Below are 25,379 nucleotides of genomic sequence, written 5' to 3'. Positions count from 1 at the left end.
GGGGAGAGAGAGACGGGGGAGAGAGACGGGGGAGAGAGAGAGACGGGGGAGAGAGAGAGACGGGGGAGAGAGAGAGACGGGGAGAGAGAGAGACGGGGGAGAGAGAGAGACGGGGAGAGAGAGAGACGGGGGAGAGAGAGAGACGGGGAGAGAGAGAGACGGGGAAGAGAGAGAGACGGGGAGAGAGAGAGACGGGAGAGAGAGACGGGGAGAGAGAGAGACGGGGAGAGAGAGAGACGGGGGAGAGAGAGAGACGGGGGAGAGAGAGAGACGGGGGAGAGAGAGAGACGGGGAGAGAGAGAGACGGGGGAGAGAGAGAGACGGGGAGAGAGAGAGACGGGGAGAGAGAGAGACGGGGGAGAGAGAGAGAGACGGGGAGAGAGAGAGACGGGAGAGAGAGAGACGGGAGAGAGAGAGACGGGGAGAGAGAGAGACGGGGAGAGAGAGAGACGGGGAGAGAGAGAGAGACGGGGAGAGAGAGAGACGGGGAGAGAGAGAGACGGGGAGAGAGAGAGACGGGGGAGAGAGAGAGACGGGGAGAGAGAGAGACGGGGGAGAGAGAGAGACGGGGGAGAGAGAGACGGGGAGAGGAGAGACGGGGAGAGGAGAGACGGGAGAGACGGAGAGAGACGGGGAGAGAGAGACGGGGGAGAGAGAGACGGGGAGAGAGAGACGGGGAGAGAGAGAGACGGGGAGAGAGAGAGACGGGGAGAGAGAGAGACGGGGAGAGAGAGAGACGGGGAGAGAGAGAGACGGGGAGAGACGGGGAGAGAGAGACGGGGAGAGAGAGAGACGGGGAGAGAGAGACGGGGAGAGAGAGACGGGGAGAGAGAGACGGGGAGAGAGAGAGAGACGGGGAGAGAGAGAGACGGGGAGAGAGAGAGACGGGAGAGAGAGAGACGGGAGAGAGAGAGAGACGGGGAGGAGAGAGACGGGGAGAGAGAGACGGGAGAGAGACGGGAGAGAGACGGGAGAGAGAGACGGGGAGAGAGAGAGACGGGGAGAGAGAGAGACGGGAGAGAGAGACGGGAGAGAGAGAGACGGAAGAGAGAGAGACGGGAAGAGAGAGAGACGGAAGAGAGAGACGGGGAGAGAGAGACGGGGAGAGAGAGAGACGGGAGAGAGACGGAGAGAGACGGGGAGAGAGAGAGAGACGGGAGAGAGACGGGGAGAGAGAGACGGGAGAGAGAGAGACGGGGAGAGAGAGACGGGGAGAGAGAGAGACGGGGAGAGAGAGAGAGACGGGGAGAGGAGAGAGACGGGGAGAGGGAGAGACGGGGAGAGGGAGAGACGGGGAGAGGGAGAGACGGGGGAGAGGGAGAGACGGGAGAGACGGGGGAGAGAGAGACGGGGGAGAGAGAGACGGGGGAGAGAGAGACGGGGAGAGAGAGAGAGACGGGAGAGAGAGAGAGACGGGAGAGAGAGAGACGGGAGAGAGAGAGGAGAGAGAGAGACGGGAGAGAGAGAGACGGGGGAGAGAGAGACGGGGGAGAGAGAGACGGTGAGGGAGAGACGGGGGAGAGAGAGACGGGGGAGAGAGAGACGGGGGAGAGAGAGACGGGGGGGAGACAGAGAGACGGGGGAGACAGAGAGACGGGGGAGAGAGAGAGACGGGGGAGAGAGAGAGAGACGGGGGAGAGAGAGAGACGGGGAGAGAGAGAGACGGGGAGAGAGAGACGGGGAGAGAGAGACGGGGAGAGAGAGACGGGGAGAGAGACGGGGAGAGAGAGAGACGGGGAGAGAGAGAGAGACGGGGAGAGAGAGAGACGGGGAGAGAGAGAGACGGGGAGAGAGAGAGACGGGGAGAGAGAGAGACGGGAAGAGAGAGAGACGGGGAGAGAGAGTGACGGGGAGAGAGAGACGGGGAGAGAGAGACGGGGAGAGAGAGACGGGGAGAGAGAGACGGGGGAGAGAGAGAGAGACGGGGAGAGAGAGAGACGGGGTGAGAGAGAGACGGGGGAGAGAGAGAGACGGGGGAGAGAGAGAGACGGGGAGAGAGACGGGGAGGGAGAGAGAGAGAGAGACGGGGGAGAGAGAGAGAGACGGGAGAGAGAGAGAGAGAGATAGAGATGGGGAGACAGAGAGAGACATGAGGAAGAGAGAGAGAGACGGGGAGAGAGAGAGAGAGAGACGGGGAGAGAGAGAGAGACGGAGAGAGAGAGAGCGACAGAGAGAGAGAGCGGCAGAGAGAGAGACGGAGGAGAGAGAGAGACGGAGGAGAGAGAGAGAGACGGGGAGAGAGAGAGAGACGGGGGAGAGAGAGAGACGGGGGAGAGAGAGAGACGGGGAGAGATTGACACCTACAGAATGTTGGAAAACTGTACCTTTTTGCTATGTAAGCTTTGGCAATATGGTTCTCTGTAAACTTTCATGCCAATAAAGCATTTTAATTGGAATTGGAATTGGAATTGGAGAGAGAGAGACGGGGGAGAGAGAGAGACGGGGGAGAGAGAGAGAGACGGGGGAGAGAGACGGGGGAGAGAGAGAGACGGGGGAGAGAGAGAGACGGGGAGAGAGACGGGGAGGGAGAGAGATAGAGAGACGGGGGAGAGCGAGAGGGGGGAGAGAGAGAGACGGGAGAGAGAGATGGGGTAAACATGGCCATAGAGGATATAAATATGATCTTTCATGAGGCAGCTGTAAAAGCCGACCTCGTGAAACAGAAGAGGAAGAGTCACAAAAGACAAAATAAAAATAAGAAATGGTTTGACCACGAATGCAAAAATGCCAGAAAAGACCTGAGAAAAATATCAAACCAAAAGCATCGCCAACCAAACAATCCGGACCTACGTACTAGATACAATGAAACCCTCAAAAGATATAAACACACCATTAGGAACAAAACACAAAACTATACCCACAAAATACTAGAAGAAATTGAAAACTCCACCAACCCAAAACAATTCTGGGAAATGTGGAATAACCTGAGTACAACACAATTGCAAGCATTACCAATCCAAGATGGCGACATCTGGAGAACACATTTTGAAAACCTCTACAAAGACATCCCAATAAACGAAACAAACCCAAGTCAACATCAGGTCACAGAAAACCTCCACACATTAGAAGCAACAATCAAAGACAACCAAAACCCTCTAGACTCCCCAATCACATGGAAAGAAATGGCCACAAAAACAAAATCTCTCCACCTAAAGAAAGCCTGTGGCCCAGACAACATCAAAAATGAAATGCTCAAGTTCAGCAATATGGAGATGCAGGGTGCGGTACTCAAATTATTCAACATCATATTACGTTCAGGCTGTTTTCCCGATATCTGGTGCCAAGGACTAATCTCCCCCATATATAAAAGCGGAAACAAATCAGACCCAAATAACTACCGCGGCATCTGTGTCAACAGTTGTCTAGGGAAGTTATTCTGCAGTATTCTAAATAGTAGATTACTTGATTTTCTTAACAAACATAATATCCTCAGAAAAAACCAAATAGGCTTTCTTCCAAAACACCGCACCGCCGACCATATCTATACCCTTCACACCCTCATTGAAAAACATATACACCAAACAAAAAATGGGAAAATATTCGCCTGTTTCATCGACTTCAAGAAAGCCTTTGACTCTATATGGCACGAAGGGCTCTATTATAAACTTCTTCAATGTGGAATAGGGGGCAAAGTCTATGACCTTATTAAATCAATGTATCTGAAAAACAAATGCGAGGTCAAAATTGGAGACAAACGCACCGATTTCTTCACCCAGAGAAGAGGCGTCCGGCAGGGCTGCAATTTGAGCCCGACCCTGTTCAACATATACATAAATGAATTAGCAGACATGCTGGAGCAAAGCGAGTCACCAGGTCTCCGTCTCCTAGATGGAGAAGTGAAATCCCTGTTCTATGCGGACGACCTGGTTCTGCTGTCTCCCACAGAACAGGGATTACAGCAACAACTAGACCTACTCGACAAATACTGCCAAAATTGGGCTCTAACAGTAAATCTAAAGAAAACCAACATCATGATTTTTCAAAAAAGGCCCAGATGTCAGGAAAACAAATACCAGTTTACCCTCAGTGATACCACTATAGGACACACTATGAGCTACACCTACCTTGGTCTAACTATTACAGCATCAGGGAGCTTCAGCATAGCAGTGAATGCACTAAAAGAAAAAGCCCGAAGAGCCCTATATGCAATAAAAAGAAAATTCTACAACATCCAAATCCCAATCAAAATCTGGCTCAAAATATTTGACAGCATAATCCTGCCCATTGCACTGTACGGTAGTGAAGTATGGGGCCCGCTAAATCACCAAAGCTACACTAAATGGGAAAAACATACAATAGAAGCCCTACATGCAGAATTCTGCCGAAGCATCCTTCGCACCCAAAGGAAAACGCCAACAAATGCATGCAGAGCCGAACTAGGCAGATACCCACTGATAATAAACATCCAAAAACGAGCACTAAACTTCCTAAATCACCTCAAATCTAGCTCCCCAGACACCCTTCATTTCAAAGCCTTTCAGACCCAAGAGCTAAACCCAGAAAAGAGTCCCCTGAGTCAGCTGCTACGGAAACTAAGTACTCAGCCGGACCCTGACCAGCCCCAGACCAACACAGCCGCCCAAACACCAATCCGAGTGAACCAAATCATTAAAAAATGCAAAGAAACCTACCTGGAACATTGGAACAAAATAACCGAAAGCCAAAGCAGATTAGAATGTTACCGGGCCCTAAAAAGAGAATATAAACTGGCAGACTACCTCACGACCATCAGAGACACAAAACAGAGACAGACCCTCACCAGGTACAGACTAAGCGACCACCAACTGGAAATTGAAAAAGGCAGATACAAGAAATCCTGGCAGCCTAGAGAGAATAGAATATGCGATCAATGTCTGGCTGGCGAGGTTGAAACAGAAATGCATTTCCTCCTAAAATGCGAAAAATTCAACACATCAAGAAACATATTATTCAACAAGCTAAGCCAAACAACCCCAGATTTCAAGGAATTGGATGATCTGTCAAAATTGAGATTAGTCCTAGGAGAAGGAGACAGACCATACCTTGGGGCCAAATATGTAACAACATGTCACAACCTGAGGACTGTTTAAAATTAATATTGAACGTACCAAATGAAGTACAAAGACTGTTTAAAATTAATATTGTTTAAAAGTAATATTGTATGGACCCAACAAATGTCAAATCGATTGACACCTACAGAATGTTGGAAAACTGTACCTTTTTGCTATGTAAGCTTTGGCAATATGGTTCTCTGTAAACTTTCATGCCAATAAAGCATTTTAATTGGAATTGGAATTGGAATTGGAGAGAGAGAGAGAGAGAGAGATAGAGAGACGGGGAGACAGAGAGAGACATGAGGAAGAGAGAGAGAGACGGGGAGAGAGAGAGAGACGGGGAGAGAGAGAGAGAGAGACGGAGAGAGAGAGAGCGGCAGAGAGAGAGACGGAGGAGAGAGAGAGACGGAGGAGAGAGAGAGACGGGGAGAGAGAGAGAGAGACGGGGAGAGAGAGAGAGAGGCAGGGCGAGAGAGAGAGACGGTGAGAGAGAGAGAGAGACGGGGGAGAGAGAGAGACGGGAGTGAGAGGGACAGGGGGAGAGAGAGAAAGAGTGACGGGGTGAGGGAGAGACGGGGGCGAGAGAGAGAGAGAGAGAGACAGGGGCGAGAGAGAGAGTGAGAGACGGGGCGAGGGAGAGAGAGAGAGATGAGGGGCGAGAGAGAGCGAGAGAGAGAGAGACAGAGGCAGGGACAGAGAGAGAGAGAGACGGGGTCAGAGGGAGATGGGGAGAGAGACAGGGACAGAGAGATAGAGAGAGAGAGAGACTTTCATGCCAATAAAGCATTTTAATTGGAATTGGAATTGGAATTGGAGAGAGAGAGACGGGGCAGAGAGAGAAAATAATGTAGTCTGTTCCCAAGGACTGAGCAGCAGCCGCACTTTGGAACAGCACAGATGGAAGCGCAGCACATGTACAATGGTCTCTGAAAGGACGCTTATGCAAACAATTTTTAGGCCCGCGGTGACATTTTTTTTTTAATTCGGAAAATTGTTTAAAGCTGGAAAAAAATACGGGAAAGTGATGTTGAATGTCCCGTGGTAAGTTCCAGTTAAATTTTGTCAGGTGTTGTCCCCTTTTTTGAGTCTATCAGGGTTATTTAAATCATGTTATGAAAGAGGGAAAAAGTTTATGCCCTCGTCTGTGAGGGACGGAGGGAATGGCAGCAGAAAAAGAGGCAACAACTTCTCCAAAACTGATCCCAACTCATCGCCAAGGCTGGGTATAGATAACCTCACCGCCTTCTTAGGAAGTTTAACTACTTTATTCACTTTCTTATTTGATCTCCTTTTGGAATTAGAGTTTATTTTATTATTTTTTGTTGTATGTTTAATGACAGCATTGAAGAGGGAAAGAGAAACTTGGAGCAACTTCTTCTGTCAAAGCTGCAATGAGACTTGAAAGAATTTAAAGATTTTTAATGAACTTTTCACGAAAATGTGTGTTAAAAACACTTTTTCCCCACTAAGTTTCTATTTTGGAAGAATACGCAAAAAACAATTTCCCCCTCATCTAATCAAGTTTCAACCAGGTCTTGAAGTCCAAATGCTTTTAAAGAGGCTCTGGAATGCATAAAACATTTTAAAATTGAAATTTCTCAATATTTGATTTTGACCGATCGATGGAAGTGAGTAGCTTTACACAAACATGCAATCATACTGTTGAGGAGGGGGAGGGCAGGGGAGGATTTGTAGGAGTTACATATTACTTTTTATTGACTTTAAAAAAAAAAATTAAGACGTTTAAGAAGAGAACCAAAAAAGGGGAAAAACACAAACCATTTTATTTTGTCTGTCGTTCTATAATCCTAACAAGTCTCAGGAATAATGTAAATATAGATTTCCTCTTAAACATTTAGTGGAGTGTTAATAGTAACAAGAGTTATGAAATAATGTATAAAAATTGCAGGAAGCTACCTTAGAACAAACTATTATTTGTTTATTGAGAAAGACACAGAAAATACTTTGACTAAACTGATAATGTACAATTTTGATTTGCTATAAATGTTTGAAATAGGAGATTAAAAATTGAGAGTACAATGAAGTTTGTTTCCCACTATTTAATTACGAAGTACCTAAAATAATTCAACACTTCGTGATAAGTGCAGGGATTAATATTGTGGGAAATGTTTGAGAGAAAAACATTAGATAATTCGTAAATTAACATCTTTACGTCAACATATTAGTAAACATTTCCAAGTCAGTCTGATTGGTTCTCCTGTCCTGGAAGAAAGATGAATGTTTATTTCTGCTAAATCATAGCTTTTCCTGCTTATTGTTTTTAATTCACTGACACAAATTGTGTATGTGATTTTCTGCACTTGTGAATAAGTGCTGCATTTCTGACATGTTACATGGGGGAGGGAGGGTGCTGGTTCAAGAAGACAACATTTATTAATGGAAGTGATTGAAGTTGAAAATACGGATACCCGCTCTTGTTCAATTGTCCAATTCTTTTTAATACTGTGAACTAAAGAACTACAGCACTTTATATTTGTTAGGTGTCTGGTTGCATTGTGAATAATAGTCTAATTACTTATTTGGACGTCCAGCATGTCAGCACCATAGGGAAGCTGTTGCTCCTGCTGCTTGTGCAGCCATTACTATAGTGACATGAGGAATGGGCTAATACGTTGAAAACTTTAAAATTAATACTAATTGCACGAATAGATATGTCTCTTTCAGCTCACCTTGGGCTTTTGGATTGTTTGTCGATGCATAACCGTGTAACTGAGTGACGTTTCTGAAGTGTTAATGCATTATTATGCAGCTCTTTTATATCCCAGTCATCATTTCTGACAAGTAATTTTTTTTAAATAGAGTTTGTACATGACGAACCAAAAGCTTTTAATTAATTCCACCGTAAACAAACTTGTAGAATGGGCATGTAAATGACAAATGAATTTCAATATAGATAAATGTGAGGTGGTGCATTTTGGTAGGAGAAATAAGAAAGCCACATACTTCTTGGAAAAAATGGGAGGAAAATTCAGTTGTTTGCATCTCCCATTAGCGCCTTAAGAGGGCGCTAATGGGGTGCAAAGCAACTAGCGCCTGAGCGCGGCGATGTTTGTGCCGCTCACGAAATTAACTAGACATTTTGCGGCGGTGCTAAACACTACCGCCACAATCTCCTGCACCGGCGGATCGTGACATCAGTCGAGTGCGCAACGCCCCGGACTGGATATTGAGTGGCACCCCCTGCCTTACCACCTGCCGCTAGCAACGACAGGTTGAGGGGAGCATTTTGCAGTCAGAAAGGGACTGGGGGAGCGCTATTTAAAGGCGACCGCTTCCTGCCTTTTTTTGTTGGTGACATTTTTGCACCACGCATTCTGGGAGAGAGAGAGAGACTTCTGGAGAGATTCAACGCTGTGTGAAGGAGTTTTGGGTACTGAGCAACACTTTGCAGGTTCATTTTGATTTGCCCTTCCTTGCTTCGCCAGCACTCTGAGGTACCGCCTTGTGCCTCGGCCTTTGCGCCTTAAGACAGGTGTGAAGCGCCTGATTTAGCGCTCCAATCACCTCCATGGGGCGATAAAAGCCAAGTTTGACGTTGGGGGCGATAATTAGCGGCAGGCACTAAACTTTGCGCACGGCCGATAATGGCGCCCCCAAACGGGGCGATATTGAATTTTTCCCCCTAAGAGTCTAAATGGGGTAGAGCTGCAAAGGAATCTAGGGGTATAGCTTCAAAAATCATTAAAAGTAGCAACGCAGGCTAAAAAAGCCATAAAAGTGCAAATAAAGCACTGGGGTTCATTTCTAGAGTAATAGAATTTAAAAGCAGAGATGTGATGTTAAACCTGTATCGAACTTTGTCTGATTGTCTCATGATTTGAGATGGTGGGGTGGCAATATGGCATTACTCTATACAGTATATGCTTTTAAGTGGTTGCTGTTGTTGTTGTTGTAAAATTTGGCCATGGACAGAAAGGTCGCACTCAACGGAGTTCATGGCTCGCTCAGTACAAAATATTAGAGGGAATATTGGTTCTGATTATTTCAAAGATTGATGTGAAGAATGGTATTCTGCATTAAAAAACTCCTTTTGTTTAAATTCGCAGCATCCATTATTTTTGACAGTTATAAGTCAATTTGCAAAAGAAATATTCTCTGTCCAAAGCTAAAAGTTCAGTAATAAATGAATCACGATCATTTGTCTTCACAACGCTGCTGAGAAAACTGGTTAATAAATCAGAGCTGATTCTTAACCATGTAATACGTTGATCTTGATCTTAGGTGACGCTGTGGAACCTCATTACCTTTGTAGCCACCAAACGAGTTGTGACAAAGAAGAAAAATTTGAAATCACAATCAAAGTTGAAGCTCCTGATTCACATTTACATACAAGAATGGAACGTCGGTGATGTATTCGTTAGTCTGTACGTTGCTTTCTTCCTGATATTCTGTCAGTGCCTTATTCCTTTTATTGTGATGGCCTTGGGCTTTACTCCATGACAGATCCCTATTTTCCTGAAACTTTGACATCGTTTCTCTGCTGTTTTCTTTATGCTACTGGATGTCCCACGACTTTGTCCATGGGAGGTGAGGACATAGCATGCATTAGCAATGTTGTATGCAGAGGTATGGGGATTCTCAGCTTCTGATGTTTATGGAGCCCTATCTAGTGATAGAAGTGTGCAGCCCCACACGTGACTATGTGTAATAGAATGCTGATGCCTAAATAATGAGTGCACAACATACATAGCAAATTTAATGGCCCTGAAATTGTGGTGACTTCAACGGCGTACGCTCAGTGTACGCCATCGGAAAGGCCGCGCAAAAGGTATGCCTTGACAGATCTACCAAACCAAAAGTAAAATCAGTCTCGCTGGTGCAGAGTTGAGCTATTTGCCCAACAACTGCCCAGCAATTGCCCAAAAAAAACGCTTACGGCTGGTAAAAGCAGGTGTAGGGCCTGCTTTCATCAGCGTAAGGGTTATTATAAATCTTAAATTAAACATTTAAAAATAAAAAACGATGCACAAACACTTTAAATGAGTTTATGCAAATCTTGGCCCGGATTAAGATGTTTAAAATTATTTATCAAAAAGTTAAATTTTTATTGTATTTGGTGTAATCAAGGGAGTTATGAATAAAATTGAAATTCAGAACATTTATACTTATTAGAATTGTGTAAATTGTTTAATTATTTGGGGATTCCATTGCATGTCATTTAGGGGATTTCGTTTGGAAATGACAGCAATGGAATTCTCCTTTGTGATTGGAGGACCTGGCCCATGGGGTCCCAGGGATGCTTCCAAACTGCCTGCGTCTCTGGGGTCCATGGGCCTTTACGCAGGCTTACGCCTGGAGGCCCGAGACCCGAACACTCCGCAGCCTGGGAGCCTGGAGGTAGGCGTGGAAATGTTTCGCGGGTCGGTGGCGTACTCCGGAGGTATGCTTCCGACCGCAATTTCTAGGCCAATACAGTATAGACTGTAGACTTTTCCAATATGTATTGAAGTTTGCCTTTCACAGGGGGTGAAGGGTATTCCCTTGAGGTCACTGCCTTTTGTATCTTTCTTTCTTGATGGTGTTTCTGACCCGTTCTCCCTATGGTCGTCAAAATTTTTCCTTTAATCTGCATCTTTTATTCAACTCTTCGAACATCTGTCTCCTTTTTTTTACCCTACTTACTAAAATTAAAAATGAAATAAAAATTAAAAATGAAATTAAAAGTGAGAATGTAAACTGATGCTCATTAAATTTTCTTCTCACGTTAATATCATCCTCTGCTGAAGGACATTAGGAGTGATTTTAACCCGCAAAAATAGGTGGGCTGGGGGTCGGGTGAGAGGTAAACATTTAAAAAATCTCAAACCCACACACTTCCAGGTTTAACGGAGGCGGGATGGGAGCGGGCAGCCAACCCACTCCCAGGAGGTGGGTTGGCTATTTAAATATTTTAATGAGGCTGGGAGCATCACATTTAACCTGTTTTGCAGGTGTAACCCTGGCTGGCCAGGTTTCCCAGGGAGACCCGGCAGCTCAAGGGAGGTGAGGCCCTGTCTGCCCTCTCAGGTGGACGCAAAAGACCCCATGGCATTATTTTAAAGAAGAGCAGCTCAAAACTGGGCATCCATGAGGCGCGGTGGGCCATCAGCAGCAGCAGAATTGTATTCCACCACAATCTGTAACCTCATGGCCTGGCATATATCTCACATCTCACTCTACCATTACCATCAAGCCGGGGGACCAAAGCTGGTTCAATGAGGACTGCAGAAGAGCATGCCAGGAGCAGCACCAGGTATACCTAAAAATGAGGTGCCAACCCGGGGAAGCTGCAAAACAAGACTACATGCATACTAAACAGCGGAAGCAGCATGCTATAGACAGAGCTAAGTGATCCCACAATCAACAGATCAGATCAAAGTTCTGCAGTCCTGCCACATCCAGTCGTGAATGGTGGTGGACAATTAAACAACTAACGGGAGGAGGGGGCTCCATGAATATCCCCATTATCAATGATGACATAGCCGAGCACGCGAGTGCAAAAGACAAGGCTGAAGCGTTTGCAACCATCTTCAACCAGAAGTGCCAAGTGGATGATCCATCTCGGCCTCTTCCTGACGTCCCCACCATCACAAAAGCCAATCCTCAGCCAATTCGATTCACTCCATGTGATATCAAGAAACGGCTGAGCGCACTGGATACTGCAAAGGCTATGGGCCCAGACAACATCCCAGCTAGCGTGCTGAAGACTTGTGCTCCAGAACTAGCTGCGCCTCTAGCCAAGCTGCTCCAGTACAGCTACAAAACTGGCATCTACCCGACAATGTAGAAAACTGCCCAGGTATGTCCTGTCCACAAAAAGCAGGGCAATCCAATCCGGCCAAATACCACCCCATCAGTCTACTCTCAATCATCAGCAAAGTAATGGAAGGTGTCGTCGACAGTGCTATCAAGCAATAACTCACCAATAACCCGCTCACCGATGCTCAGTTTGGGTTCTGCCAGGACCACTCGGCTCGAGACCTCATTTCAGCCATGATCCAAACATGGACAAAAGAGCTGAATTGCAGAGATGAGGCAAGAGTGACTGCCCTTGAATTCAAGGCAGCATTTGACCGAGTGTGACATCAAGGAGCCCTAGTAAAATTGAAGTGAATGGGACTCAGAGGGAGAACTCTCCATTGGCTGGAGTCATATCTTGCACAAAGGAAGATGGTTGTGATTGTTGGAGGTCAATCATCACAGCCCCAGGACATCGCTGCAGGAGTTCCTCAGGGCAGTGTCTTAGGCCCAACCATCTTCAGCTGCTTCATCAATGACCTTCCCTCCATCATAAAGTCAGAAGTGGGGATGTTCGCTGATGATTGCACAGTGTTCAGTTCCATTCGCAACTCCTCAGATAATGAAGCAGTCCATGCCTGAATGCAGTAAGACCTGGATGACATTCAGGCTTGGGCTGATAAGTGGCAAGTAACATTCGCACCACACAAGTGCCAGAAAATGACTATCTCCAACAAGCGAGAGTCTAACCACCACCCCTTGACATTCAACGGCATTACCATCGCAGAATCCAACAACATCCTGGGGGTCACCATTGACCAGAAACTGAACTGGACCAGCCACATAAATACTGTGGCTACAAGAGCAGGTCAGAGTCTGGGTATTCTGCGGTGAGTGTCTCACCTCATGACTCCCCAAAGCCTTTCCACCATCTACAAGGCACAACTGTGATGGATACTCTCCACTTGCCTGGATGAGTGCAGTTCCAACAACACTCAAGAAGCGCAACACCATCCAGGAAAAAGTAGCCCACTTGATTTGCACCCCATCCACCACCTTAAACATTCACTCCCTCCACCACCGGCGTACCGTGGCTGCAGTGTGTACCATTTACAAGATGCACTGCAGCAACTCGCCAAGGCTTCTTTGGCAGCACCTCCCAAACCCGCGACCTCCGCCACCTAGAAGGACAAGGGCAGCAGGCGCATGGGAACACCATCATCTGCAAGTTCCCCTTCAAGTTACACAACATCCTGACTTGGAAATATATCGCCGTTCCTTCATCGTCGCTGGGTCAAAATCCTGGAACTCCCTCCCTAACAGCACTGTGAGAGTACCTTCACCACACGGACTGCAGCGGTTCAAGAAGGCGGCTCACCACCACCTTCTCAAGAGCAATTAGGGATGGGCAATAAAAAACAAATATATATATGTATGTATATATATATTAAACGGCACCTAAATAACCGGAATTCTCTATTAACCGGCAAAATTCTCACTCCAAAAACAACACCTCAATAACCGGCAATGTTGCCGAGTCTCCCGCGGTGGCTGAGTTAGTCAGTGGGGGTAGTTCTCCAAACTGCCACTACTTGGCTTCTTGGCGCTGTCGGAAGTCGGAATACCTCAATACCCCTGTAACAGGAGTCTGACTCTCTCCCACGCTGCCGGTAGTCTCTTCTGATCCGCCATTTTACAGGGGTACTGTGTGTCTCCCACACGACTGGTAGTCATTACATTGCATTACCCTGAACTGGCAGCACTGTACTTAATCAAGCATCTTCCACCATCCATTTAACACAACATTCTGTAGGTGAGTATCCAATTACTGTATACTGCACATTTCTTGATTTTTAAAATTTTTCTTTGTTATAAATAGCCTCGGTAGATAACCCTCTCCGTCATCTGGAATTTTTGATCAACTGGCATATATATAGATATATATATTTTGAACCAGAGTTTTTTTATACCTGTGCAGAATTACCATGGTAAAATATAAATAGGGTGAAACCCACACACCAGCAACCAAGATTAACAGGACTTGCATTGCGTATAATAGAAGCTTAACTTAAGGATGTTACAATACATCTCTTACATTACAACAGTGACTACACTTCAAAAGTACTTCATTGGCTGTAAAGCACTTTGGGACGTCTTGAGGTCGTGAAAGGCGTCATATAAATGCAAGTCTTTCTTTATGATAGAATAGGGGTCATTTTATGAAATTACAGTCCCACTGGGAAGTCTCACCTGACGGGAGAATATTTTGGGAATTCAAGCATGCATTCCTCACAATCTTCTGTCCATTAATCTTAATGGGTGGAAAATCCTGCGGGGCCTGATAACCTGCATGCCTAAATCATCAATATTTTTATATCAGTTACCAACTTGGGACCTCTCCTGAGCTCCAGCTTTACCCAAATATTGGGTAATTGTCAGGAATGCACAATTACAAAATTACTCTTTGTAAGTTGGTTATAGTCCAGAGATCGCAGGTTATCTAGTTTCGAATTTTGTGACTGCCTGGGAAATTTACAAGTACATGGCCTCAAAGTGGCTAGTGCAATTACACAATATCACTACATCGAGGAATGTAGCGGCCCCGAAATCATGTAGGTAAAGTGTAGAGAAGGATTACAAAGATCAAGGGGGAGAAATTCGGTATCGCCCCATTTGGGGCGCAATTATTGGCCGGGCGCAAAGTTTAGCACCTGGCACTAATTATCGCCTCTGACTGCTGCAAACTTGGCTTCTATCACCCCTGGAGCTGATTGGAGTGCTAAATCAGGTGCTACACACCTCTCTTAAGACACTAATGCCGAGGAGTGAGGCGCTACCTCAGAAGCTCATGTGATGTCAGTCAGCAATGGAACACAGACACACTGGCACCGGCCAGTTCTTAAAGGGGAGGGTTGACCTTGCTCTCCATCCACACCCTGCTCATTGCAGCCTTGAATGTCAGCCTGGAGAGACCTGTACATCAATTCTGCTGGAAAGAACAATGGAGAGGCCCAGGGAAAGAGCTCAGAGTGCAGCCTCCATAGTCTCTTCTAAATCGATACAAGGAAGGTCAAATCAAAATGAACCTGCAAAGTGCTGCTCAGTACCCAAAACTCCTTCACACAGCGGTGAATCTCTCCAGAAGTCTCTCTCTCTCTCACTCAGAATGCGTGGTGCAAAAATGTCGCCGACAAAAAAAGTCAGGAAGTGGCTGCCTTTAAATAGTGCTCCCCCAGTCCCTTCCCAACTACAAAACATTCCACTCTACCTGTCGTTCCTAGCGGCAGGTGGAAAGGCAGGGGGCGCCACTCAATATCCGGTCCGGGGCGCTACACGCTCAACTGACGTCACGATCTGTGGGCGCAGGAGATCGTGGCAGTAGTGTTTAGCGCCGTCGCAAAATGTCTGGTCAATTTCGCGAGTGGCACAAACATCGCCGCGCCCGGGCGCTAATTGCTTTGCGCCCCATTAGCGCCCTTAGGGCGCTAACAGGAGGTGCAAAGCAACCGAATTTCACCCCCCCCCCCCCCCCCCGACCAAGTCTTCTACTGGTACAAATACAGGACCTACTGTTTTTAGGTCAGGACCAGAAGAAAATGATCTCACAGAGGGGCATTGCGTCAGTGGATGCACACACTTATTTTTGGGAGAGAGAAAATTTGCTCATAGTACGTGATTTAAAATAAAGGTTTCCTTTCAACAGGTGAATTTGGATGATCAGCCATGATCTCATTAAATGGCAGAGCAGGCTCGAGGGGCCGAATGGCCTACTCCTGCTCCTATCTTCTATGTTTCTATGTGCCCATCTAATGAAATGGGAAAGCAAGAAATAGAAATAGGAATAAATACAAATAGAATGGAAAGCATTAAATTAGGGAAGAAAAACAAATAAATGGAAAGACATTTAAATGGTGGCAAGGGAATTTCTGGATTATGTGACTGTATTGTTCTTGCATTAAACTGCATTTGGTACTCATGAAAATGTCCTCGGGGAAACATCGCTGCACTAAAATTGTAAGTTGTCTCACTGCACTTGGCTCTTGAATAAAAGATTACAATCAATTTTCTACACTGTCCTTCAGGCTCTGCTCATACATTTACTGCTCGATTCTCTGTCCTTTTTGTGTTCACCATTAATTTGCATTGTATTTTACTTCTCCTCACTCAATTATACGTCCATCCAAATGCCTGTGTTTGTTGCAATCTCTTCTTTAATCTTCCCTGTTTATCAGCTGGCACGGATTTCTATCTAGCCTTTCATTGTTTCCCCCAATTCTTTTACAACAAAGAGAAGAGAAAGAAGCAAAATAAAAAAGAAGAAAAATATATTTAACTGGTAAGGACAGAGGATAAGATAGCTCATCAAAAAATTAGGGGAAGCTCAGCAGCTGATCAAAACTAAAAATTAAACTAATATTTTGGGTGAATATAGTTTAAGGGATGGTGTAAGTGTGAAAAAGGACCCCAGCGACTCACGGAGGTGTTTTTACATTAGGAATAAACTGATGGAACTATAGGTATGCACTGCTGGTGAGAATTTTGATCTAATCGCTATCACAGAAACATGGATCAGAAATATAGTAAAGGGCTTTAAGATATTTTGGAGCATAGGTTAGAGCACCAGAAAGTGGGACGGGAGGGAGGAGGATGTCTGCTAAATTTGTAAGCTAAAAAATCTCACCACTGAGAGGGATGGTGTAGATAATCAGTGAAAACTGGAGCCTAGGAAAGGGCCCAAGTAGCTGATACCTGTTACAGGCCTTGAATAAAACAGGCTAAAGAAGACAGGGGCCCCGAAGTTTACGAAGATGTTGGGAGGGTGCAGGGAAGTGTGGGGGAAACCTGTGGAGGCTGGGGATGCGGAGGTCCTGACGAATTTAGCAGCAGGATCTCAATCTTTTTTTTCCCCATTTCCCACCCGGCAGCCGGCCAAACTGACAGGCTGGCCAGCTGTCAGGCGGGATAACCAGCGGCAGGAGGCCACAGCCAGGGACATACTGCTGGAGGCTCGAGACACGGCGGGGTTAATATATAAGCAAGTTATTAAGGAAATAAGCTTAAAAAGGGCACTTTGCAAAGTACAAAGGGTCAAACTGTAAAGAAAATAGAGAAATTAAAAAACATGCAAGGTAGCTATAGGGAAAGCAAATATTGTAGGTTGTTGAAATATTGCTGAGTTAACAAAAGTACAATATTAAGAACATCATACTTGGGTATCTAATGCTTGGGTTTGCCTGTACTTGGTGTACTGGGGGTAAAATCCGTCTTTGGTGGTGGCATAAAGTGGGCAATAGCGAATTGGAAGTCTGTTTAATACTTCGCCCAATTTTGTTTTCTATAGACTTCAACGGAAAAGAAAATTGGCTGGAGTGTAAAACGGGCTGCCGATTTGCTATCGTCTGTCGCGCTACTGCCCAAGACAGATTTCACTCCTGTTTTTCCAGTTTTAGTCTCTATATCTAGTGCTGGATATTGAGGTAACAGAGAGGGTGTAGCGCGGAGGTAAACTAGGATAATACTTCAAACGTAGATCGCATAAAAGGATAGGCCCAGTTTATCTTGTAATTGTTTATTTTTGTGAAAGAAAAGGCTCAGTGGGAATATGATTGAGGTTTATTAAGTTTTTTTTTATTATGAAAGGGATGGATGTAGTAGATTTAGAGGATTGGTTAACGGACAGAAAACAGAGTCAGGATAAATGGACCATTTTAGGTTGGCAGGCTGTAACTAGTGGGGTGCCGCAAGGATCAGGCTTAGGCCTCAGCTATTCACTGTCTATATTACTGACTTAGCTGAAGGGACTGAGTGTAATGTATCCAAGTTTGCTGATGATACAAAGCTAGGTGGGAAAGTAAGCTGTGAGGAGGACACAAAGAGCCTGCAAAGGGATATAGACAGATTAAGTGAGTGGGCAATAAGGTGGCAGATGGAGTATAATGTGGGGAAATGTGAGGTTATTCACTTTGGTAGGAAGAATAGAAAAACAGAATATTCTTTAAATGGTGAGAAACTATTAAATGTTGGTGTTCAGAGAGATTTAGATGTCCTCGTACAGGAAACAGAGAAATTTAGCATGCAGGTACAGCAAGCAATTAGGAGGGCAAATGGCACGTTGGCCTTTATTGCAAGGGGGTTGGAGTACCAGAATAAGGAAGTCGTACACAATTGTAAAGGGCTTTGGTGAGACCACACCTAGAGTATTGTGCAGTATTTTTGGTCTCCTCGAAGGGCCGTATGGCCTACACCTGCTCCTCATTCTTATGTTCTTATGTAGATATTTGAATGGATACTCATAGTAGGACTAGACAGCATGTTTCTGAAGTGGCTAGAGACAGATCAGATGCCAGGAAGTACTTCTGTTCTCAGAAGCTTGTCCTCTGCTGGAAAAAGGATAATGATAGATGTGTTAAGTGTGGGGGCACTACATTCTTGAGAAGATATTTAACAAATTCCTGAAGGAGGAGGACATTTTGGCATATTGGGGGTGTGTGGATTAGTTAATTTTGCCCAGTGCTGTGTCATGAGTAATCATCGTCTCCTGCAGCATGTTTGATTATCTTGCATAGTCAGGCACGAATTTCTCAGAGCTTTTCCTCTAATTGCCAAGTTATTATAACTGTAGCTTCTCGTTGCCTACCGCAGGAGTTACAATTACTAACAGTTGCTCTGGGCAGTGCATGAGGTTGCACTGTTTAGTGGATCGGGTGAGAATGGATGAGCCTGATACATTTTCTTGACATTCTTTATATTTCACAATGCACAGCTTTCTCCCTTTTTTCCTATACACCTTTGCTTCTTACTTTCAGAACAAAGATCGTTCCATCTCCTTTGACAAAATCATGGGCAAACACATAACTGAGTTAGCAACAAGAGGAATTACCATTTTTCTTATGTACTGTACTGAGATTGATTTCTCTGAAATGAAGATCAGTACCTTTCCGTGCGCACAGATCATACAGGGTATTATATTTTTTAAAAGATCCCTCTTAAACAACTGTGAAAGCTTACCATTCATTCTTTTCTTATCTGAAAAAATGCCAAGGTTCTGGGCCAGGCTCTGAGCGAGTATGACAGACATTTCACCAGAATTTCCAAACTGAAACAAAGCATTGGACATCATCGGAGATGATTTTAAAAAACAACTCATTAACAAACTCTCTTCAATTCTCAGTTTCTTTAATACAAAAAAGGTTAAGCGGTCGGTTTTAACTATTTCACCATGCAGGAAACAGGCGGCAGTGAGTCAGCCGCCCATTTTACATCCCAACAGATTTTTCTTTTTGGCAAAGAAGATTTGGGCAGGTGGTAAAACGGATGACCGACCTGCTGCCAACTGTTTCCCGTCCGGCGGGAACAGTTAAAATCACTCTAAGTGTGAGGGAATATTTTCACCAGCTCCACCGAGCATAAACAGGGCAGTAGCACCCTGAAAATCACAGGGAAAGACTTACCGCCCTGTCCCCGCTCCCGATCCGGGTGATGCCATCCTGAAAGAGGCGTACCGCTGGGCTGCCAGAGCACCTGCCTGTATCAGAAGGTAGGCCCCTTAAAATATGCAAAGTGCTGCTCCCCACTGGAATTGGACTTCAGGATATCAGTTTTTTAATGCATCTGGAGCTAGCTTTTAATCTTTTACTGTATTGTATTTTTAAAAAGACATAAAAAACAGTAATCAAACCTGGTGTAAAAACAGATAAACATGATGCTTTCAATTTCCTACAATTGTGGGAATACAGAGTCAAAATATGAAAACAAATTTTGTCTGTTCATTTTTTTTTAGGAACCTATTAAATCATTATGATTCAGGCAGATACTGTAGGTGGTTGATTAACAGCTGTCATTTTGAAAACGTACATCCTTCAAAATGATGGGTGTGAATAAAGCCCGTCATTTTTCACACAGAACAATGGGCTTTATTCATAGCTGCTACTTTGGAAATGGCAAAGCATTGGCTCTGAATAATAATGTTTCTCCTGCACAATTTAAAGATGAGATTCAGCATCTACCTCTTCTCACATGTTAAAATGTAAACAGCCATTCAAATGACTTAATTACTCAACCTAGTCATGTATATTATTACAACTTTCATTAACAGAAACAATTATACATTTTTTGCATGCCCTTACAGCAAATTTGTATATTGCTTAGTCTGTATATTGCAGAGCCTTATAGCAAACTGTCCTGTACACTGCATCGCTTACGTGAGCTATACAATTGTTGTAACTTTATCCATTTACAGTCAAGGTGTACTTAGATTTCCTGGACTGTGCTTAAGACATTCCAGTCAAATACCATTGGACTGTCTGGCACTGTTCAATAAATCACAAAATACTTAAAATTCCCCAGCGGCCTGTAATCAGCTGCTAAATTAAAAGGAGTTGGATGCATTCCTTTGGCACTTTTAGTATTGAGCTACTAATATTCCAACTGTACCAGCAATAATCAACAAATTAAAAAATCTAGTTTAAAAATAATAATTAGAAGACAAATAGTATTACTGTTGCCTCATGCCATGTTTCGGTGAGGGGACAGGGCAAGAGTTGACTGCTGCCCGACTCCCACTCTCAGGCAGCTTTTGGTGCAGTAAAAGGTATAATAGACTCACAAGCACATTGGTCACTCATGCTGACTTAGAGGGAGGTGAGGCTGGCTGCTGGGTAATTAAATCCACAACTAATTAAAAATAAAAGCATATTTTCACAAACTGTACTCTTGTCAAAATAAAATGTATTAAATATTGCTAAAATAAACAAATGAATTCAATAGCTTTTATTAAAGTGTTGTTAAGGTATGAAGTCCCTTCAATTTTTTTCCCCCAGGTCCCCATTTTCTTTTGATCACATGTACTGCACGTGACCAAGAATGCAAGTGTGCAACCTGCTCTCAGGCCTTCACTGCTAGAAACAGTGGAGATCCGAAGAGACTTAGGGGTCTCGGTACATAGATCGTTAAAATGTCAGGGACAGGTACAGAAAATAATCAAAAAGACTGATTGAATGCTGGCCTTTATATCTAGAGGACTAGAATACAATGGGGTAGAAGTTATGCTACAGCTATACAATTTTTTACAATTTTTACAATTTAAATCGCTTTATTGGCATGATAAGTTACATCTTATGTTGCCAAAGCATCAAAATACATTTATGGTTTAGCACATAAACGCAGTTCTATTCATACAGTGTATAAACAGGTATATCCCTGAGTGTATAAATATACATTCGCATTGTTTATATATATTTTTTTCTTAGTTTACTGGTTGTCCCTCTGTTCATGGCAAGCTGTAACATAGTGCGCCGCCAGTGTTATACAGCTTCTCTCCTCTCCCAGTAGGAATGGGAGTTTTTGGTTGTCATTCAGATTTCTGAAATCAGGGCATATTTGTGAGAATTTTTGGTAGAAATTCTCCCTGATGCCCTGATATTTTCCACAAGCTGTGAGGAAGTGCATCTCTGTCTCCACCACTCCCTGACTGCAGTGAGAGCATATCCTGTCCTCTCTTGGCAGCCTGGTCTGCCTGTGTCTGCCTTTTTCGATCGCTAGGCTATGTTCGCTAAGTCTGTACCTTGTCAAGGTTCTTCTCAGTTTGTTATCCTTTACCATGGTCAGGTAATCAGCTATGTTGTATTGTCTGTTTAGGGCCAAGTAGCAATTGAGTTATACAAAGCCCTAGTTGGACCACAACTGGAATACTGCGAGCAGTTCTGGGCACCACACTTTTGGAATGATATACTGGCCTTGAAGGGAGTGCAGCATAGATTTACCAGAATAATACCTGGACTCCAAGGGTTAAATTACGAGGAGAGAATACACAAACTGTGGTTGTATTCCCTGGAATTTAGGAGGTTAAGTGGTGATTTGATCAAAGTTTTCAAGATATTAAGGGGAACTGATAGGGTAGATAGAGAGAAACTATTTCCACTGGTTGGGGAATCTAGGACTAGGGGACATAGCCTAAACATTATTAGGTCTTTCAGGAGTGAAGTTAGGAAACACGTCTACACGCAAAGGGTGGTAGAAGTTTGGAACTCCCTTCCACAAATGGCAATTGATGCTGGGTTAATTGTTACTTTTAAATCTGAGATTGATAAAAAAATTTTAACCAAAGTATTAAGGGATATGGGCCAAAGGCGGGTATATGGAGTTGGGGCACAGATCAGCCATGATCTCATTGAATGGGGGAAACAGGTTCGAGGGGCTGAATGGCCTACTCCTGTTCCTATGTTCCTAATACCGCTCTCGGTGGCTCACTAGGAGACAGAGGCCTCAGTTCAGCTGTTCACCAAAGCAGTACAACTGAGTGTGGCAACTTAGTGACACAGGAAACTGAATCTGAATCTCACCACTGCCTTGGCAGAGCCCACCTTGCAATATCCCCATGGTAACCTAAATGCAATTTTTAATACAACAGGAAATTACCTCATTCACTCCTCCACCTTTAGACTGTGTACAAATTCCGCCAACGTACGCTGCTCCACTCCGGCTACTTTTAAAAGAAGTTCCCCTTAAAATAAAGAAAATAGTCTTTAACTTCAGATCTATTTCAAAAGATGTATCAGAGGAATAATAATTTGCCATTGCAGGTGCTGTTATCTTTACACGCATGATTCTATTCAGATATTCATACAATGACATACAGCATATGGTGAACACAACACGTGGATCCCAGGTGGAAGTGTTGACAGCTCAATTAGGTTGCATTTAACAACCTCATGCGATCCATTTACCAGAATTAAGATATTAGTTTATTCATTTTTTGAACTCAACCATATATATATTTTTTTATATTTATAACTAGCTGGAGTGCCCGGCGGTGCCGAGGGTTTTTTGAGGGCATGTTGTTGTTGGAAGAGAGAGAGAGAAAGACTGGGGGAAGAAGAGAGAGACTGGGGGGAGAGTGCGACTGGGGGGAAGGGGGGGAGAGTGCGACTGGGGGGAAGGGGGGGAAGAGAGAGACTGGGGGGAGAAGAGAGAGATTGGGGGGGAGAAGAGAGAGATTGGGGGGGGAGAAGAGAGAGACTGGGGGGAGAAGAGAGAGACTGGGGGGAGAAGAGAGAGACTGGGGGAGAAGAGAGAGATTGGGGGGGAGAAGAGAGAGACTGGGGGGAGAAGAGAGAGACTGGGGGGAGAAGAGAGAGACTGGGGGGAGAAGAGAGAGATTGGGGGGAGAAGAGAGAGATTGGGGGGGAGAAGAGAGAGACTGGGGGGGAGAAAAGAGAGACTGCGGGGGAGAGAGCGACTGGGGGGAAGGGGGGAGAGAGAGAGAGAGAGAGAGACTGGGGGGAGAGAGAGACTGGGGGGAGAAGAGAGAGACGGGGGGGAGAAGAGAGAGACTGGGGGGGAGAAGAGAGAGACTGGGGGGGAGAAGAGAGAGACTGGGGGGGAGAAGAGAGAGACTGGGGGAGAAGAGAGAGACTGGGGGGGAGAAGAGAGAGACTGGGGGGGAAGAGAGACTGGGGGGGAGAAGAGAGAGACTGGGGGGGAGAAGAGAGACTGGGGGGGAGAAGAGAGAGACTGGGGGGGAGAAGAGAGAGACTGGGGGGAAGAGAGACTGGGGGGGGAAGAGAGACTGGGGGGGAAGAGAGGACTGGGGGGGAAGAGAGACTGGGGGGGAAGAGAGACTGGGGGGGAAGAGAGACTGGGGGGGAAGAGAGACTGGGGGGGAGAAGAGAGAGACTGGGGGGGAGAAGAGAGAGACTGGGGGGGAGAAGAGAGAGACTGGGGGGGAGAAGAGAGAGACTGGGGGGGAGAAGAGAGAGACTGGGGGGAGAAGAGAGACACTGGGGGGGAGAGAGCGACTGGGGGGAAGGGGGGGAGAGAGAGAGAGAGAGAGAGACTGGGGGGGAGAGAGAGACTGGGGGAGAAGAGAGAGACGGGGGGGAGAAGAGAGAGACTGGGGGGGAGAAGAGAGAGACTGGGGGGGAGAAGAGAGAGACTGGGGGGGAGAAGAGGAGAGACTGGGGGGGAGAAGAGAGAGACTGGGGGGGAGAAGAGAGACTGGGGGGGAGAAGAGAGAGACTGGGGGGGAGAAGAGAGAGACTGGGGGGCAGAGAGACTGGGGGGGAAGAGAGACTGGGGGGGAGAAGAGAGAGACTGGGGGGGAGAAGAGAGACTGGGGGGGAGAAGAGAGAGACTGGGGGGGAGAAGAGAGAGACTGGGGGCAAGAGAGACTGGGGGGGAAGAGAGACTGGGGGGAGAAGAGAGAGACTGGGGGGAGAAGAGAGAGACTGGGGGGGAGAAGAGAGAGACTGGGGGGGGAGAAGAGAGAGACTGGGGGGGAGAAGAGAGAGACTGGGGGAGAGAAGAGACTGGGGGAGAGAGAGAGACTGGGGGGAGAAGAGAGAGACTGGGGGGGAGAAGAGAGAGACTGGGGGGGAGAGAGAGTGAAGAGAGAGACTGGGGGGGGAGAAGAGAGAGACTGGGGGGGAGAGAGAGACTGGGGGGAGAGAGAGACTGGGGGGGAGAAGAGAGAGACTGGGGGGGAGAAGAGAGAGACTGGGGGGGGAGAAGAGAGAGACTGGGGGGGAGAAGAGAGAGACTGGGGGGGGAGAAGAGAGAGACTGGGGGGGAGAAGAGAGAGACTGGGGGGGAGAAGAGAGAGACTGGGGGGGGAGAAGAGAGAGACTGGGGGGGAGAAGAGAGAGACTGGGGGGGGGAGAAGAGAGAGACTGGGGGGGAGAAGAGAGAGACTGGGGGGGAGAAGAGAGAGACTGGGGGGGAGAAGAGAGAGACTGGGGGGAGAAGAGAGAGACTGGGGGGAGAAGAGAGAGACTGGGGGGGAGAAGAGAGAGACTGGGGGGGAGAAGAGAGAGACTGGGGGGGAGAAGAGAGAGACTGGGGGGGAGAAGAGAGAGACTGGGGGGGAGAAGAGAGAGACTGGGGGGGAGAAGAGAGAGACTGGGGGGGAGAAGAGAGAGACTGGGGGGAGAAGAGAGAGACTGGGGGGGAGAAGAGAGAGACTGGGGGGGAGAAGAGAGAGACTGGGGGGGAGAAGAGAGAGACTGGGGGGGAGAAGAGAGAGACTGGGGGGGAGAAGAGAGAGACTGGGGGGGGGAGAAGAGAGAGACTGGGGGAGAAGAGAGAGACTGGGGGGAGAAGAGAGAGACTGGGGGGGAGAAGAGAGAGACTGGGGGGAGAAGAGAGAGACTGGGGGGAGAAGAGAGAGACTGGGGGGAGAAGAGAGAGACTGGGGGGGAGAAGAGAGAGACTGGGGGAGGGAGAGAGAGAGGAGACTGGGGGGAGAAGAGAGAGACTGGGGGGAGAAGAGAGAGACTGGGGGGGAGGAGAGCGAGAGACTGGGGGGAGAGAGAGAGAGAGGACTGGGGGGGAGAGAGAGACTGGGGGGAGAGAAGACGAGAGACTGAGGGGGGGAGAAGAGAGAGGACTGGGGGGGAGAAGAGAGAGATGGGGGGAGAAGGGCCGAGAGAGGCTGGGAGGAGAGAGAGAGAGAGAAGAGACTGGGGGGAGAAGAGAGAGACTGGGGGGAAGGGGAGAGAGCGACTGGGGGAGAGAGAGAGAGAGACTGGGGGGAGAGAGAGAGAGATGGACAGGGTGAGGAGGAAAGAGTGATGGGGGTGGGGAGAGGGAGGGATAGCTCGCCTTCTTCCTTCC

This window comes from Somniosus microcephalus, chromosome 10 (assembly GCF_052327205.1).
Source record: "Somniosus microcephalus isolate GS21.2 chromosome 10, FLI_Smic_1.0, whole genome shotgun sequence".
NCBI classification, from domain to species: Eukaryota; Metazoa; Chordata; class Chondrichthyes; order Squaliformes; family Somniosidae; genus Somniosus; species Somniosus microcephalus.
The sequence above is the reverse complement of the archived record's forward strand: the minus strand, read 5'-3'. Positions refer to the sequence as shown.